Here is a 15,278-nt window from a genome sequence, read left to right as displayed (position 1 = left end):
ATTGGGGCCAAGGGTAGAAAAAGCACAGCCGCAATATAGAGTTCGATGCCTGCGGTGTACGTGTGTGTGCGTGTATATGTGTGATTGTCTGTATCTTTAGAAGTAAGCAGGCAAGCTTGTAACGGATGCTCTGCGCTATATTCAGGGTATCTGCTAGTCGGGCACATCCTATTAGGAAAGTCTTACATATTTTTACTTTTTTTGGCAAGCCTTTCGGCATGCTGTTCCATGGCGGACACCGACCACACTTTTAGCTCACCCACATCAACGAGCTATTTATGAACACGCACACATATATACGGGTGTCTGTGTAAATGTGTGTGTGTGTGTGTCTGTTGGTTTGGTTTGGTTTGGCTGTCAATTTTAATGGCTGGCCATGAAATTGAAATGCAAGCTATGAAAAATGCAAGCATTTCAACATGATGGACACTAGAGCGGCTTTAATTTATGGCCAAGGCAATGCCACAATGAACGCTCTGACAAGTGTCATGAAAACAGCAACAACAACAGCAACAATAACAACAACGACAACGACAACGACAAAAATAATTGCAATAATCCCTGCCACAACACTCAAGGCTGAAGGCAAGCCCGTCTTTTGGAACAAGTGAAAGACATTTCATAAAATCGAAACCCTTGAAATGTATTTTTGGCGTTAAGGCATTTCGAGTCGTAATCAAAATGTTATTAGGTTACCTTTTCGTATTTGCCACAGCCAGAGCCAGAGCCACTGCTTGGAGCAGCTATGACAGTATTTGGCATTTCAATTTGTCCTTATTTTAATTATTTAACTCTTATGCCCTCTACTTTTACTCTGCTAACGCACTCAAGCTCCAACTTTCTCATTTCCCCAGCTAGCTGAAAGGGCGTTTGCGTTCTATTGACAAACTGAATCAAGTAAGTGACAAGTTGCTTTTACTGGAGCCCCAAACTATTGGGGAAGTTGAGGGTTCTAATTGCGATTTAATGATTGGCCCATGGGGCTGGTTGGGCACAGCTGATAAAGCCGACAAATAACTGATGTCTCTATATACAAAACTGCTTGTGCCCACTGCGTGACTGATTGACTGATTGAATGACTGATTGTCTATCTGCCTGATTGGCAGTCGACACACAGCCCGAAGAGCTAGGAAGTCACAGAAGTTACCCTATGTCAAAGCTTGTGAATCTTTTCCGTAAATTCACACAACTGTGTGGAATATGAATGTCCAAGGCTGCATAGGCAAAAGTTAAATTCATGTCCAGCCGCTTTCAAACTGATATTCATACAAATTTAATGAATGCGTATCAGCGATTTTGAATTATTTATTATTTTTATTAAGCTTTTGATTTTTCATTCGATTCGTTTCAAGCTCATGTTGAAAGGTCTGTGTAAACCCACTGGGTAGAAATTGGTCCCATGAGCGAAAAAAAATGTATAGAGCAACACTTGGGCCGAACAAAGCCGGTTAATGCCTGCTATAATCAGCAAACTAAAACGTTGCTGTGACAAAAAACCTCAATCGACCAATTTGCTCTGCCCCCAAGCTAAATACAGACATTTGGAAGTGAAGCAATAAATTGTTACAACAATATCAATGAAATGCGTTTAAGACTGAAGCCCAACGAAAAACAAATGTTAAATTTATTTTCATAATATTCGTACGAATTGAATGTTTTTAGTTCAACAAATAAAACAGCAACAAAAATCAATATAAATATTTAAATATGCAGATGGCGCATCAACTGAACTCTCAAAGCGTTCAATTTTGAGTGGATTATGACATAAAATAAATTGTTGTGCGAGAAATTTGCATAAATGCCCGAGAATATGTTACGGCTAATAACGAAATTGATTGTGCCAACAATTATTTGCAAATTGTGTAATCAATTTGTGCGCACAGGTCGTATGCGTAATAAGCACATTGCGTATACGCCAAGTTGTGCGGAATAAAACGGCATTTGCCCCGCACGGCTTTCTGATGGCTTAACTCAATTTGGGGCACTCTGATAAGCTGCAAATGCTGCTGTCGTTCACAAAATCAGCCCAAAAGGGATGTAAATTAAATGTATCTATGTCAATGCCTGGCATTCGTTTTGATAAATTCCATAAAAGTACCCCAGGACAGTAACGAGTATTTTAAGCCCATTAAAGACAGGCAAGGCAGGCTGGCTGGCAAAGTGTATCCTTTTTCTACAAAAACAACAGTCGAAGCAGCAGAGCAAACATAAGCGAAGACGGAGCCAAGCATCCAACAAACAACTTTTACAGATAAGGCCTAACATTTGCTTTCTTTTTAACGCGTCCAACAACAAAATATTTTCTTTTGGCCTTTTAATAAAAGTTGCGGCTGCAATAAAAAGAAAAAAATGAAGCAGTATGGCCGCAATGCCGATGTCCTGCCCTGTTGAAATCTGTTGCTATGCCCGGACACAGACGCTGCTTATCTACGGCCTGCCAGCTGTGTGCTGGTCTTTTTGCTCTGCTGCGACTTTTGGCTGCGTTTTGCAAATGGAATTATTTCATTTTTATGAGAAATTCGCACAACGCGTGTCGTAAGACAATAAAATCCAGCGACAAGACCGTCAACGCAGCCCGGACATATTTCAACATGTCACTAGCTCTCGCTCTATGTCGCCTGTCGATACGTGGTCCTTGGTCCTTGTATAAAGCAAAAAAAAATACGTGCAAATAAATCATTTTATTGCAATACAATTTCTCGACACGCCTCAACCCGCAGCCTCCCCTACCCGCTTACGGCATGAAAATGGCCAACGGTTGCTTAACATACGCCGATGCCTGCCACTAGCTGTCAGTCACTTCTGTGTGAGTGTGTGTGTGTGTGCTGGTTGTGTGTGTGTGTGCACTGAAGCATTTTATGTGACCATTGGGATGGCATGCTGGAGCGACAGTTCCACATTGATGCAATATTAATAAGAGTGGCACTGTCAATATGAGAGCGCGTCCGGAAGTTATGCCACAAAGCCAGCCAAGACTTTCATCATGCAACGTATTTCATTCCAGGCAATGCCCATTGAAGCGAATCAATAATAGAGGGTTAATACAAATAGATACATAAAAAGTAGAAGCAGATGTTTTTAGAGCATGATGCACAAATATTCTAAAGTAAGAGCTAGAGCTGCGTATTTAATTTCTTCTATAATGCACGAGTATCAATTGTATTTTTATTGACCGAAACGATCGATCTATAGAAAAAGAATAAACTTTTATGATTTCTTAAGCATATCTCGGGGATTGAAAGAGCTCCAATTAAAATTAAAAATAAAATGTAAAAAAATAAACATTTCTGTTTATGAGCTCTTATTTTTGATTTGTACAAACTATCTATCACATAACGACCGAACAGTTAAGACAGAAGTTATTCAGCTGAATATAGAACATATTATGGCAACTTACAACTGTAAACAGGGTATCTATAAGTCGCACACACTTTGCGAACATTCTTGCCTGTTTCTGTTTATTATCGCTCAGCTCAATCTCGGAGCAGCAGCTCACCCGCTTTTGGTGTATATCGAATGTACAATTGGTATTTTTCTGCCGGCGCCGGAAACAACAAGCAACACTTTGCAGCAAACTGGGAGCGGATGTGTTGCTTTGATATACGTCGGGATTTGTTTCCCACTGTCGGTGTGTGTGTGTGTGTGTGTTTTTGAAGCTTTTGCTGAAAAGTCAAGTCCGGCCTCGACGAAACTTAAGCCAGATTCGGCGCATTGCAATTAATACTTTTATGGCGCGCGCGTTGCCTTGGCGGAAATTTAATTTAATTATTAATTAAGAGTGGCCTGCACTGCGGCCAGTCAGCCAGCTATTATGCTTATTAAACCAAGCGCAAAGCCAATTAACTTTTACACACACACACACGCTCGCATACTTATCTGAAGTTAATTTTGGGCTCGTGCCGCGCTATTTAACTTGGCCCACTTCGCTGCCATTATTTGCTCAGAGGCCAGCTTAATTGCGTTTGAATTGCAAACAAAGCAGCTAAAACAACAACAATAGCAAGAGCAAAGAGCATCTCGGCCAGGTAAGCGCTGGCAGGTGTAGGGGTGAAGGGTTTGGCTGCGCCGCCCCAAGATCAAAGTCAACGTGTCGTGTTCTGTCGCCTTGCAGCCAAAAGTTTTGTGGCCCCATTTCCTTAACGGTTGCACTGCACGAAACTTTGTCCTTTTGGCTGGTCGTCCCCATCTAGCACCTGGCTAGTTTTCCTCTTTACTAGCCCTCCCACCTTTCCCTCTATACTCCTTAAAATATTCATAATGAAAGTTATTGTTTGCCACTTTGCGAGCACGTATGCTGCGGATGTGTGGGGCTGTGTGTGTGTGGCTGTGTGTGTGTGGTGTGTGGTGTGCGCCACGCCCACCTTTAGAAAGCACGCTCAAAGTGTGCACATTCCTCAGTGGACGGTTTTGATTGTTTTGCGGCCGGCTCTGCTGTCAAGTTTGCCAACGCGGGGGTTCTTGGGTTATTTCAAAGTTGATCGAAGTTCGATTGCAGCTCAAAATGGCAACGAAATTTAATTGAAACAACATTGAAACAAAACAAAAGTCAATTTTATGGCTTGAACATTTCACCAACTCGACAACTATCTAGATATCGACATGAATGACTGAATGACTGAAAGACTGACTGACTGACTGACTGAATGACTGATTGGTGATCAACGCACAGCCCAAACCGTAAGAGCAAGGAAGCTGAAATTTTTACTGTAGTTACCATATGTGATGTATGTAGGTGCACGTTAAGACGGGCTTTCGAGAAATTCCATCCGCAAGTGTGTAAAAATCGCGAAAAACGTTTGTATGAAACATTTTTGTTTACCTCCTATCGGCCTCAAAATTATTTTCAGAGATTTTTGGTCAAATTTAATTGAGGGATGTTTCCCAATTTTTGGAAGTCCATCATTCCTTTGTGGAAATGGGTTCAACGATTTGGTGGGTGACGTATTTTGCGTGAAAATTTATTAAACTTATACGAAAAATTATTTGAGACGTGTTTCACCCCTTTCGCAGAATCCAAGCTTCCTCGGTAGAAATACGATTCAACGATTTTTTGGGCGAAGTTTTAAGTTTTCTCCGATTTGTTTCAAATACGTGTTTCAGCGATTTGGGAGATTCCACCCACAATAGTGGTAAATTGGCGAAAACAGGTTGTATGAAAGTTTCTTGCCTACCATCCGATCGGATTAAAAATCATTTTCAAAGATCTTTGTGAGAATTAATTTGATACGTTCTTGGGTAAGTTTATTCTTTAGCTTCAAGATTCGTACAGCAAGACTAATAAGGGCGGAAACCGTTGATTCCAACACTTGGTTATTTATTCGATGCACTTGAAACATATTTTTAAGTAGAATTGGAGATCAAGATAGGTAAATTGAAATTTTCCACGGGCGTCTACTTAGCGGAAAGGTAATATCTTAGCACAAAATGTTCCACGGACAACGCCGGTCAGTACCTGCTAGTATACAATATAAAGAGACATCAGACATAATTTGACATGAAATAATAGCTAAATTCTATAAGCTTGCACATTATTAAAATTAAATTTAAGCAGAATGTGCTATTTATGTTATGACGCTTTGAAATGACATAATCTCGCCCTGGTCAACGGCGGAGCTATGTCGTTTTAGAACGTCATATCTCCGCGCGTAGATGTCGAGCGGATATATGTCGGCAGAGTTATGTCGCTATGCCTATAAAATGTGAATTTATTATTTAACATAATTTTAATTTAATATAAATTATATTCGCGTTATGCGGCACAGTAATCAATAATCTCTATATATAAAACTGTTTGTCCTGACTGACTGACTGACTGACTGACTGACTGATTGGTGATCAACGCACAGCCCAAACCGTAAGAGCTAGGAAGCTGAAATTTTCACTGTAGCTACCTTATGTGATGTAGGTGCACGTTAAAATAGGGTTCCGGGAAATTCCACCCGCATGTGTGGAAAAATCGCGAAAAACGTTTGTATGTAACTTTTTTGTTTACCATCCGATCGGCCTCAAACTTATGTTCAAAGATTTTTGTTCAAATTCATTTGAGGGGTGTTTCACACTTTTCGAAAATTCCGTTCCTCCTTGGTGGAAATGGAGGTCAAAGATTTGGTGGATGACGTTTTGTGTTCAAATTCGTTTCCAAAGATCTAAAGGAAAAATCATTTGAGACGTATTTCACACTTTTCGCAGAATCCAAACTTTTTCGGGAGGAATGCGACTCAAAAGATTTTTTGTGCGAAGTTTTAATTTGTGTCCGATTTGCTTCAAACTTATTTTCAAAGCTCTACATAAGAATATAATGAATACGTGTTTCAGCGATTTGGGAAATTCCACTCGCAACATTGGTAAATTGGCGGAAAATGTTTCTATGAAAATTGTTTGTTTACCGTCCGATAAGTTTCAAAATCATTTTCAAAGCTTTCTGAGAACGTTGATTTTTAACATACGTTCCACGGGCAAGGCCGGGTTATACCCGCTAGTAAAATATATATTTAATTATATTTATCAAGGTTGCAAACCAAGTTTTTAAAATGGTTCAAAAAATAGAAACACTTTTGAAGAAGACTAAGCCCCAAAACATAAATAACTTGAACCATTGAACTATTGAATTTATACTAAAATAGAAGATGACAATTATGTGTAGATTTCAAATTTAGCCCGCCAGTTCTATATGAAAATATGAATAATATGCAATAGAATAGTTTGGTAGAACAGGCAATTAATTATAAATTAAAAACAGAATTGTTTAATGAAAATTCTGAAAATATATAAAATATTACATTGAGATTACATTTGAGATTGCAATTTTGATAGTTTTATATCTATATCATAAAACTTAGTATTATATTAGTTAGTAATATTAGTTATTTTGGCATCTAGAATTTCGTACTTTAAACAAGTAAAACATTTATATACAGTATTTTTTGTTTTAATTCAACACTGAGATTCTAGTTATATATTTCTATTCAAATAAAAATCAGATAAAACTTTAATTCGGTTGGTAAAAGTTTAGTTTGTATTTATTTATAGAGACACTATTTTTGATAAAAGCATCCTCTTGTTTCTTTGAGTGAGTATCTACTTGTTAAATTTAAATAAGAAAATAACTATGTCAGAATGATTGTGCTAAACAATGTTTACTAAGTCCAATACATTCGATTAGTAATGGTAATATTATAAGTCGTTGGTTAAATATATTTTGTAATCAGAAAAGTACTGCTTATCCTCTGGATCAAGTGTGGTAATCGTTGTTCGGCTTTTTCTTCGAAATTACGGCTGATCTGCAACTTTCACTGCTCTCCCGCGACTATCCGTAAGGATAGGCAATCGCTCTAGGATACAACCTCATTCTATGTAGGGAAGGTTTGCCTTACATATGTTGTACAGTACATTGCATATTCATTTCTTAAATTAAAATATAAAACTGAACATTTATTTAATGTTGATGTATTTCATGCTATTCTATTGCGACTCATTCAGGTAGAAATAAAAGCACATTTTCCTATGCGCCGCTCAGGTCGGGCCTAAGCTCCCAAATGGACTTGTTTGGGCACATTTCGTTGACTGTTTCTTGACAAATTACTTGTGCGAGCGTCTCAAGAACCCGTCGCTGTTGGCATTATTTCCCGCAGCTGTACGGCCCGTTTATGGCCGACTGGTATACACAGCATAAAGTCGGTGCTATTAAATATAATTGCCAGCCATTTTTACAATCTACTTAGGAAATCATTTTTAATGTGCTTTCAAAAGCCAGACCGGCTCGCCCTCCAACATGCTAATTGAGGACTGTGGAAAAAAAGTGTCCGCCAGTCCGTGAATACGGGCGCACAAAACAATAGAGCTTAGAAATTTAAATTAACATTTTGAGTGAATCTAATAAAAACAAAAAAACAACAACAACAACAATATGAAAATGAAAATGAAAGAGTCTGCGATAAAAAACTGGCCAGCAAAGCAAAACAGTTAAATTGTTTTTGACCAGGACTCGGTGGAATGCGGCCGGTGCCAAAACCACAGCCAGGTGGGATGGGCACGTCCCGGCTAACTCGCCAGCTGGGCGTTAGATTTTTTTATGCATAGCCAACATTGTTGCGGCCGGACTCTGGTTTACAGTTTCTCTACTTTTTCACTGCCTTTGTTTATGCGGTCAAATTTAAAATGCCAACAGCAGCAGCTGCGCCAAGCGCCAAGAGCCGAGCAGAAGCGACCATGTATATATGTATATATTTTTACATATTTTAATGTGCTCTTGGCCAGCATTCGATGCCTTTATTTTGTATTCTAGACCTGGTCAAAGGGCTGCGACTGTGACTGCGACTGACTTGAAGCTGTCCAGAAAAGAAAACCAAACAGCAACAGCGGCAACAGCTACAACAAAACTGGCATAAGCCACAGCAGGCAAAAGGCAACGAGCAGCATACAACCACCCAGCTATACACCCACGCACCCACGCACCCATACCGACACACACACACACACCGCACACCACATTAGCATTGGGCCCCCATGCATACATACATAAAATTTCACACTCGCTCGACGAAGGCGCGCAACGGCTGAGGGACAAATGCAAATACACAAACAATGGCGGCGAGGGGCTACTAAGCCAAGCTAAGAAGGTTTCGGTAAACAAATACACACGCACACACACACAAACACATTTAGGAGCACAGGCGTTGTTATTGTTGTTGTCGCTGCCATTCGGGCACATTCATAGTTAAAATTTGGAGAGACCGCGTCGAGAGATTTGGCAAACAGCCATGCCAGAGCCAACCCAACCAAACCCGAACCCTCAACCCAGCTCCACCCATTTCCCCTTGTCCACTGTCGCGTTAATCAAGGTTCATACAATGGCCAACAAGTAAAACAACTGTAACAGCAGCAACAATGCAAAGTTAGCACGTGCCAAAATGGGCATCACATACATACACACACACACACACACACACACACACACACATACATACCCTATCAGAAATTGTGTATTCTGTGCGCTGTTGTAACTGCCAGAAGGTATTTAACATAGACTCGAACAGATTCACCCCCAGCATAAGCAACTGTTAAGTATCCTTAGGAAATAACACACAATGTTACGAATCCTAACAATAGATCATTGCTGGGCGCTTCTGACTACGTTTAATTCTGACCAAGTTTTATTTACTCAACTTTCTTTATTCACCATTCCCCCACTTGGTTCGGCGCATTCAAAATAACATTTTTTCATTTTTTCGTTTCAAATCTCCCAAGTCCGCAGCAAAAGCTCTCCCGAGCTTTAAATAGCTAAGACTTCGAGAGAAATGTACTCGCGCGAAAATATTTCTTTTCCAAACTTTTTAATTATTAGAAATATTATTTCTGAAATATAAAAAAAAATGTGTTTTCTTAAGTATTTTGATTTAACATTCCTGACTTTTCAAAAAAGATTTTAATAGACGCGTTTCTCATAAATTTCAATTTTATTAACTTGTCATATTACTTAACAATGTCAACGTTTAGCTCAAAATATAATTCTCCTAAAATTTATTAAAATAATTGTTTATCAACCGTTCCTATTGGCTAGAAGCACGCGTGCTCACCAACTCATACGCACGCACGTAAGTGCGCAATAAAGACTAACATCGATATACAAATAAAATAGAAGAAAATAACCGCGTCTTGATATATAATATACCTTGGGTTAAAGAGGTAATTGCCAAGTTGAGTGATCGCTACATCGCCAGACTAGGCAACCACCCAAATAATCTTGCCACCAACCTTTTAAACAACAACTCAACAACAAGACGGCTCAAAAGGAAACACCCACTTGACCTCCCCCAAAGAGTCTAACTCCACAAATTCCACTGCTTCCCCTACACTAAACACACAAAACAGACACATAGATACACGCAATACATAACTGCCATAGGTCAAAGAAAACATTTAATTATTGCCCAAAAAGGGGGCAGATTTTAAATAAAATAAATAATAATTATGTTAAAAAAAAAAAAAAAAAAAAAAATAATATTACTTAACATATTCGAATTTAGCTATTTAGCTTTCCAAAAACCAAACTTTTTATTTTTAATATTTGTGGGAAGCATGTTTGAATAATTATATTTTTGATATAATTAGAGAGTTTCCTCTGTTTCTGAATTATTTATGCCTTTTGAACGAAATGAAATATCTAATAATAATTATATACCATGACAAGAGTTTCCTGTGTTTCAGCCCTATTTATGCTTTTTGGACCCATAAAAATTCCAATATACTACAGCTGCATATTAACAACAGCCCGATATGCATAATAAAAGCACACAAAATAATGAACTCTGACCAGCAATTTGCCCGAAATCGAACCATCTGATTGTATGTTCAAGTATGTCTATTAAAATCGATTGATTTTTTGATGGTTATTGCCATCGATGGTGCTAGAATGCAGTTTGTTTATTAATGGGCCCTCGTTAAGGTAGTAACAAATAACTGAGTAGCACATTAGGCCTACCAAAAGTAGTCTGAAAGGGGGAAATGGCCAATTAGAAGAGTATGTACAGGCAAGGGAGATGCTACGGTCAAGGAGTCTGTAATATAACATTAATAGGAAAATCAACAGCAATTTATATTTACTTACTTGAGCTAATTACAAGCTCGACCATCTTCATTAATTTACTAATAGATATTAATGATAATGATAATGATAAGCACTACTTAAAGCCTGATAAGTACCATAAACATATAAAATGAGTGCATATTTTGACCCTTTATAAGAGCATTATAAATTTGTCATGAATTTTGTAACGCACAGTAGGAGACAGTTGCGGTAACATGAATTATATAATTTCTGGGTCTGCAGTCGATCGTATGTTGTAGGCATTATCGGACACATCGGACCCAGATATGAAACAGCTGCCATGGGAGAAATTACTCCAAAATTGAGTTCTTGAATCAACTACCTTTTTTTTCTTCAACTATCTTAATCAAACTCTTCATTGACTAATTTCATTATGCTGCTTACATATGAGCAAAATATTATTAAAATTGGATAACTATCTCATATAGGTCGATGGGAAGAATCAGATAGATAATGATACCCTGAACCCAGGGAAAACGAGTAAAAAGGGTATAGGGTTTTTTTTGCAAATGTAAGTAAAAGATAAAGGGAAACTTTTCCGACCCCATAAAGTATATTTATTCTTGATCAGTATCAATAGCCAACTCGATTCGACTGTCTGTCCGCCTGTCTGTCCGACCATCTGTCCGTCCGTCTGTCCGTCCGCCGTTCGTCCGTCGTATGTATGAGTGTATCGATCTCAGATACCTATAATAGCTAGAGACTTAAAACTGAACGTAGTTCTCCCACTGCCCGCGCAGGACTCTTTCCGATAATCGATAACTTGCAGCGTTTCCAAGCAATCGATAAAAACTGATATCGAAATCCTGTTTCTGGAGGAAATATTTTTATATTATTTAGGTTTCACCAAATTTGACATATAGCTTCTGAAATAGTATATACAGATCAAGCATCATTCATTTTATAGCTACCGACTCTCCCCCCCCCCCCCCCCTCCTAGCCAGAGCTGCATTTGGTTTAAGTTGAAAAATGTGCTAGATCAATTACATGTTTTTTGTATGGAAAATTCTTTTGTTTTCCAAGGTATCTCAACAGGAAACCTTCTCCTAAATATTTGCAAGGCGGCATCAAGCCGAACTATTATACTACTTACCTTCTACAGGAACAATCGTTAGTGAATTTAGTTTATATAGTTAAGTCTTGAACCTTCGACGTGTCGAACATAGCTGTTTTAATTATTTAAATTTTTTCTTTGCGGATTCATTCGCATCCGCTTAAATTATTTTTAATAATATATATTTGAATTGTATTCAATAAAACGAATCGACCACTAATTGTATTTTATGCAATTTTATGCAATTTTTGCATTATATATACCCAAATTGTTTTATGTTTTTTATTTACCATATTGGCCGTTGCGAATGACCAAAAAACGGGCAATTTACAGAGGAATGTTTGACATCCATTCGTTTCGCTGTTGAATGATTTATAAGTGCACACAAAATGGAAAGCCGCTAATCGAATTTTCATATTTGTATCACATATATGCATTTATGTGTATATGTGTATATGTATTTGCAGATTATATTTTGACCCTCGTAATGGCCACTTAAATGCGGAGCTGCCAACAGAGAACCAAAGAGCTAAAACACCAAAATGCCAGCAGCAAAAACCAAAAACGCTGCAGTATAAATCAGCGGAACTGAGCATGCGACAATTTGTACATAGATGATGGCCCACAAAAATACATATACATATATAAATTGTGGAGTAGTATTAAAAACACACACACAATACATATGAGTAGTATTTAGTATACCCCCTCCCACACAAACAACCATACACACCCACCCACATACATCTAACGTAGTCATAACTAATTGATCCGATGGCGCTGACTTGTTATTGATTGCATATACGAATAAATAAATAAATAGATAGTTATGCATGCGAACTTTTCGCTCTGAGATTACAAAATATCATAAATTGTAATGTCCATAAATTGTTAATGACAACAAGTTTTTTCATCGTCAGCTGTCGTGGACAAACACAAACTCTGGTCGAGATATCAGAAAACCAAAAAAAACTATCAATATTGCCGAACAATTTTCAAAAGTAGTGCTCCAGTTTGTACCAATTGTAAATACCTAATAGTTTTTTTTTTATATTATATTAAAATTTCCTAATTTGATACATAGTTGAAGGTAGTTACGTTAAGGGGTTAAGATTCATTGCCTTGGCGGGGAAGCGCCTGTGCTGGCCCCTAGTATTTAAGTAGGCAATCACAAGAAACTATTGAAAATTGTAAATCGGATGGAAATTAAAAGAATAATAGTTAAAATTGTATGCTTACGCTAAAACTATATATTAATATATATACTATACATATATACACAATTGACGACCAAACAAAAGTTTAACTTTATATTTAGAAACTCTAAAGATCATACTTTAAATAAATGCAACTAAATTGAAGCCAACTGAATAGACTAGTGGCTGGGGCAGTGCGAATCTATGAGAACTATTTCAGATATGTGGAATATAAAACTGTACAAGCTCGAATGCAAAAAATCCAAAATTTATAGAGCTGAGCATGGTTTTGAAGGCCTTGCACTGCCGCAGCTTTAGCTCCACTTAATATTCTATAAACGAGTAAATGATAAATTCATGATAAGGAAAAGGAAAAAAGAAACAGAAGGCTTGTTAGTGATATTAATTTAAAATAAACTGAAACTAAAACCAATTAATGGCTCCTTAGCGATTATATACGTGTTAAACGAAGTCTTTTCATTTGCCGAAAAACTTGAAGATGACACTTAACTGAAGAAACTATACTTAGTCATCTTCAAGGGCACACAAGAATCTTTAGTTAAGCACGCCCAATATAGTTAGTCATATAAGCAAAGGATCTGATGTAAATTCTACAATTTCTGTTCGTCAACTTTTAGCTTGTCATCTTAGGCCTGAAACTGATTGTAAATAAAAGCAAATGAAAACTCAGAAAACTCAGCATTTGAAAGAGAAATTAAATCCCTTTAGAACTCATATATCAACTTAATTAAATAATACATTTAAATAAAAAACATAAACACACACACACACACACAGGCACATTAACAATAAGAGAAACACTAAGCAACGCGTATGTAAACAAGTTCCAAGCAAGTCTTACAAATATTCACACACACACAACCCACTCTCACACATACACACACACACACATGCACATCAGCGCAGTATATCCCAAACAAAAAAAAACAAAAAACAATTTAGCAATTATTAAATATTTACGAACTGTCTGAGCAAAAGCAAACTAACTAAAGCGAATGACTAAGCTAAAGTGAAAGCAAAACTAAACGAAAGGCGCCATCAGCTATACGAGTAATGTAAAACGAAGAAACGTTAAATAAACGAATAAAAACAAAATAAAACAAAACAAAAAATATGAACGAGAATTATTTTAAATTTCATCCCAACATGCAATTTTGTGTGTTCTCGTAAACGAATGCATCAATATGCTGGTCGTCTGAAGCTGGAGCTGGAACAGTTCCGAAAGCGCTTGGGACTCGTCCACTCAAACCTTCAATTGAATAGCCGGAAATGGATGCGAAAGACTGCAGCAGTCAGTGATTGAATGCTCTGTCGTTATAGGGGTCAGTAAGTATATATATAAATACATACGTACACTTATGCTCTGATAGATTAAATTTAATTGGAGCAACAAAGGGTGTTCTCGGTAAGTGAGTCAGTGAAGGGAAGCTGTCATGCGGTAACTAAACGATTCACCATCATGATTTGAAGCTGATTTCATGATTTAACAGTCTGGCAACACGAAAAAGTTGGAGGCATGAGTTAAGTTAGCTGCAGCTAAGCTTGTGACTTGTCACGATATTCGTGAATTTTATAACTACGATCTGGCAGCATGAAACCTTTATTCACGTATGCGCTAAGTTGGCTGCGCTTGAGAATTTTATTTTTAAAGCTTTAGCTTATAAAATATTTTATGCATTTACAGCAGCTGGACATAACAAAATGATTATGTATGTATATATGAACGCCATAAATCCTTTGCCTAGGTACAGTTGACGTGAAAATACTTCGAAACACTTTACTCCAATCCTTTAGCTAACCTTCATCAGGAACTTCACCAACTTATGTCCCGATCAGCTGAATAATGAAGCAGCCAACAAGCAAAATCGTAGCACCCAGCAGCTGTTAAATCTAATTAAATTAAAATTGGTGGCCAGTGCCAGGGGCAGGCACGCAATGAATTAAATTAATTAATTTAGCTGCCAGACGCAAAAAATATGCAAACCGTAAATGCGTAAAACCACAAAATAAAATTAAAAAAAAAAAAAAAGGAAGCGAGGTTAAAACCCAAATGAAATATGGAAAAACGCGTGTAAATAGCGCGCGCGTTTTTTATATTTTTTTAACGCCGGAGCTGGGGCAAATTTACACCTAACCTAAAAGTGGCAGCGACAGGTGCTTAGCAACACTGGCATCAAGTATCTGTCGCGCCCGCTCGCACTCACCCGCACCAGCTGGCGTCTCTGTCTAGCGCTCATTTAAATGCCGCGCAACAAGCATTTATGTAAATTGGAAATATGCCGAAACGGGGCAGCCATTTAAATTCAATTGTCGCCATGGCAAAACGTGAGAGCGAGTGTGAGTGGGAGAGGCAGTGGGAGTGGGAGTGGGAGAGGGAGAGGCAGAGTTTCGCAGACAGACC

The 15,278-nt window shown here is 37.9% G+C and overlaps 1 protein-coding gene across 2 annotated transcripts in view; it reads left to right on the top strand.

Moving 5' to 3' along the window:
- LOC135438550 (patj homolog) overlaps positions 1-13,850 on the top strand; it is a 40,022-nt gene extending 26,172 nt beyond the window's left edge. For both annotated transcript variants that reach the window (XM_064696896.1, XM_064696895.1), the window contains one exon: positions 12,128-13,850. The gene's annotated coding sequence lies outside the window, so the exon portion shown is untranslated. The remainder of the gene's footprint in view (positions 1-12,127) is intronic.
- The last annotated feature ends 1,428 nt before the right edge of the window (positions 13,851-15,278 follow it).

This window comes from Drosophila montana, unplaced genomic scaffold (assembly GCF_035044405.1).
Source record: "Drosophila montana isolate Dmon_TW-CO22-7 unplaced genomic scaffold, ASM3504440v1 contig_3848_1, whole genome shotgun sequence".
Classification (NCBI taxonomy): Eukaryota; Metazoa; Arthropoda; class Insecta; order Diptera; family Drosophilidae; genus Drosophila; species Drosophila montana.
The sequence above is the reverse complement of the archived record's forward strand: the minus strand, read 5'-3'. Positions and strand labels throughout refer to the sequence as shown.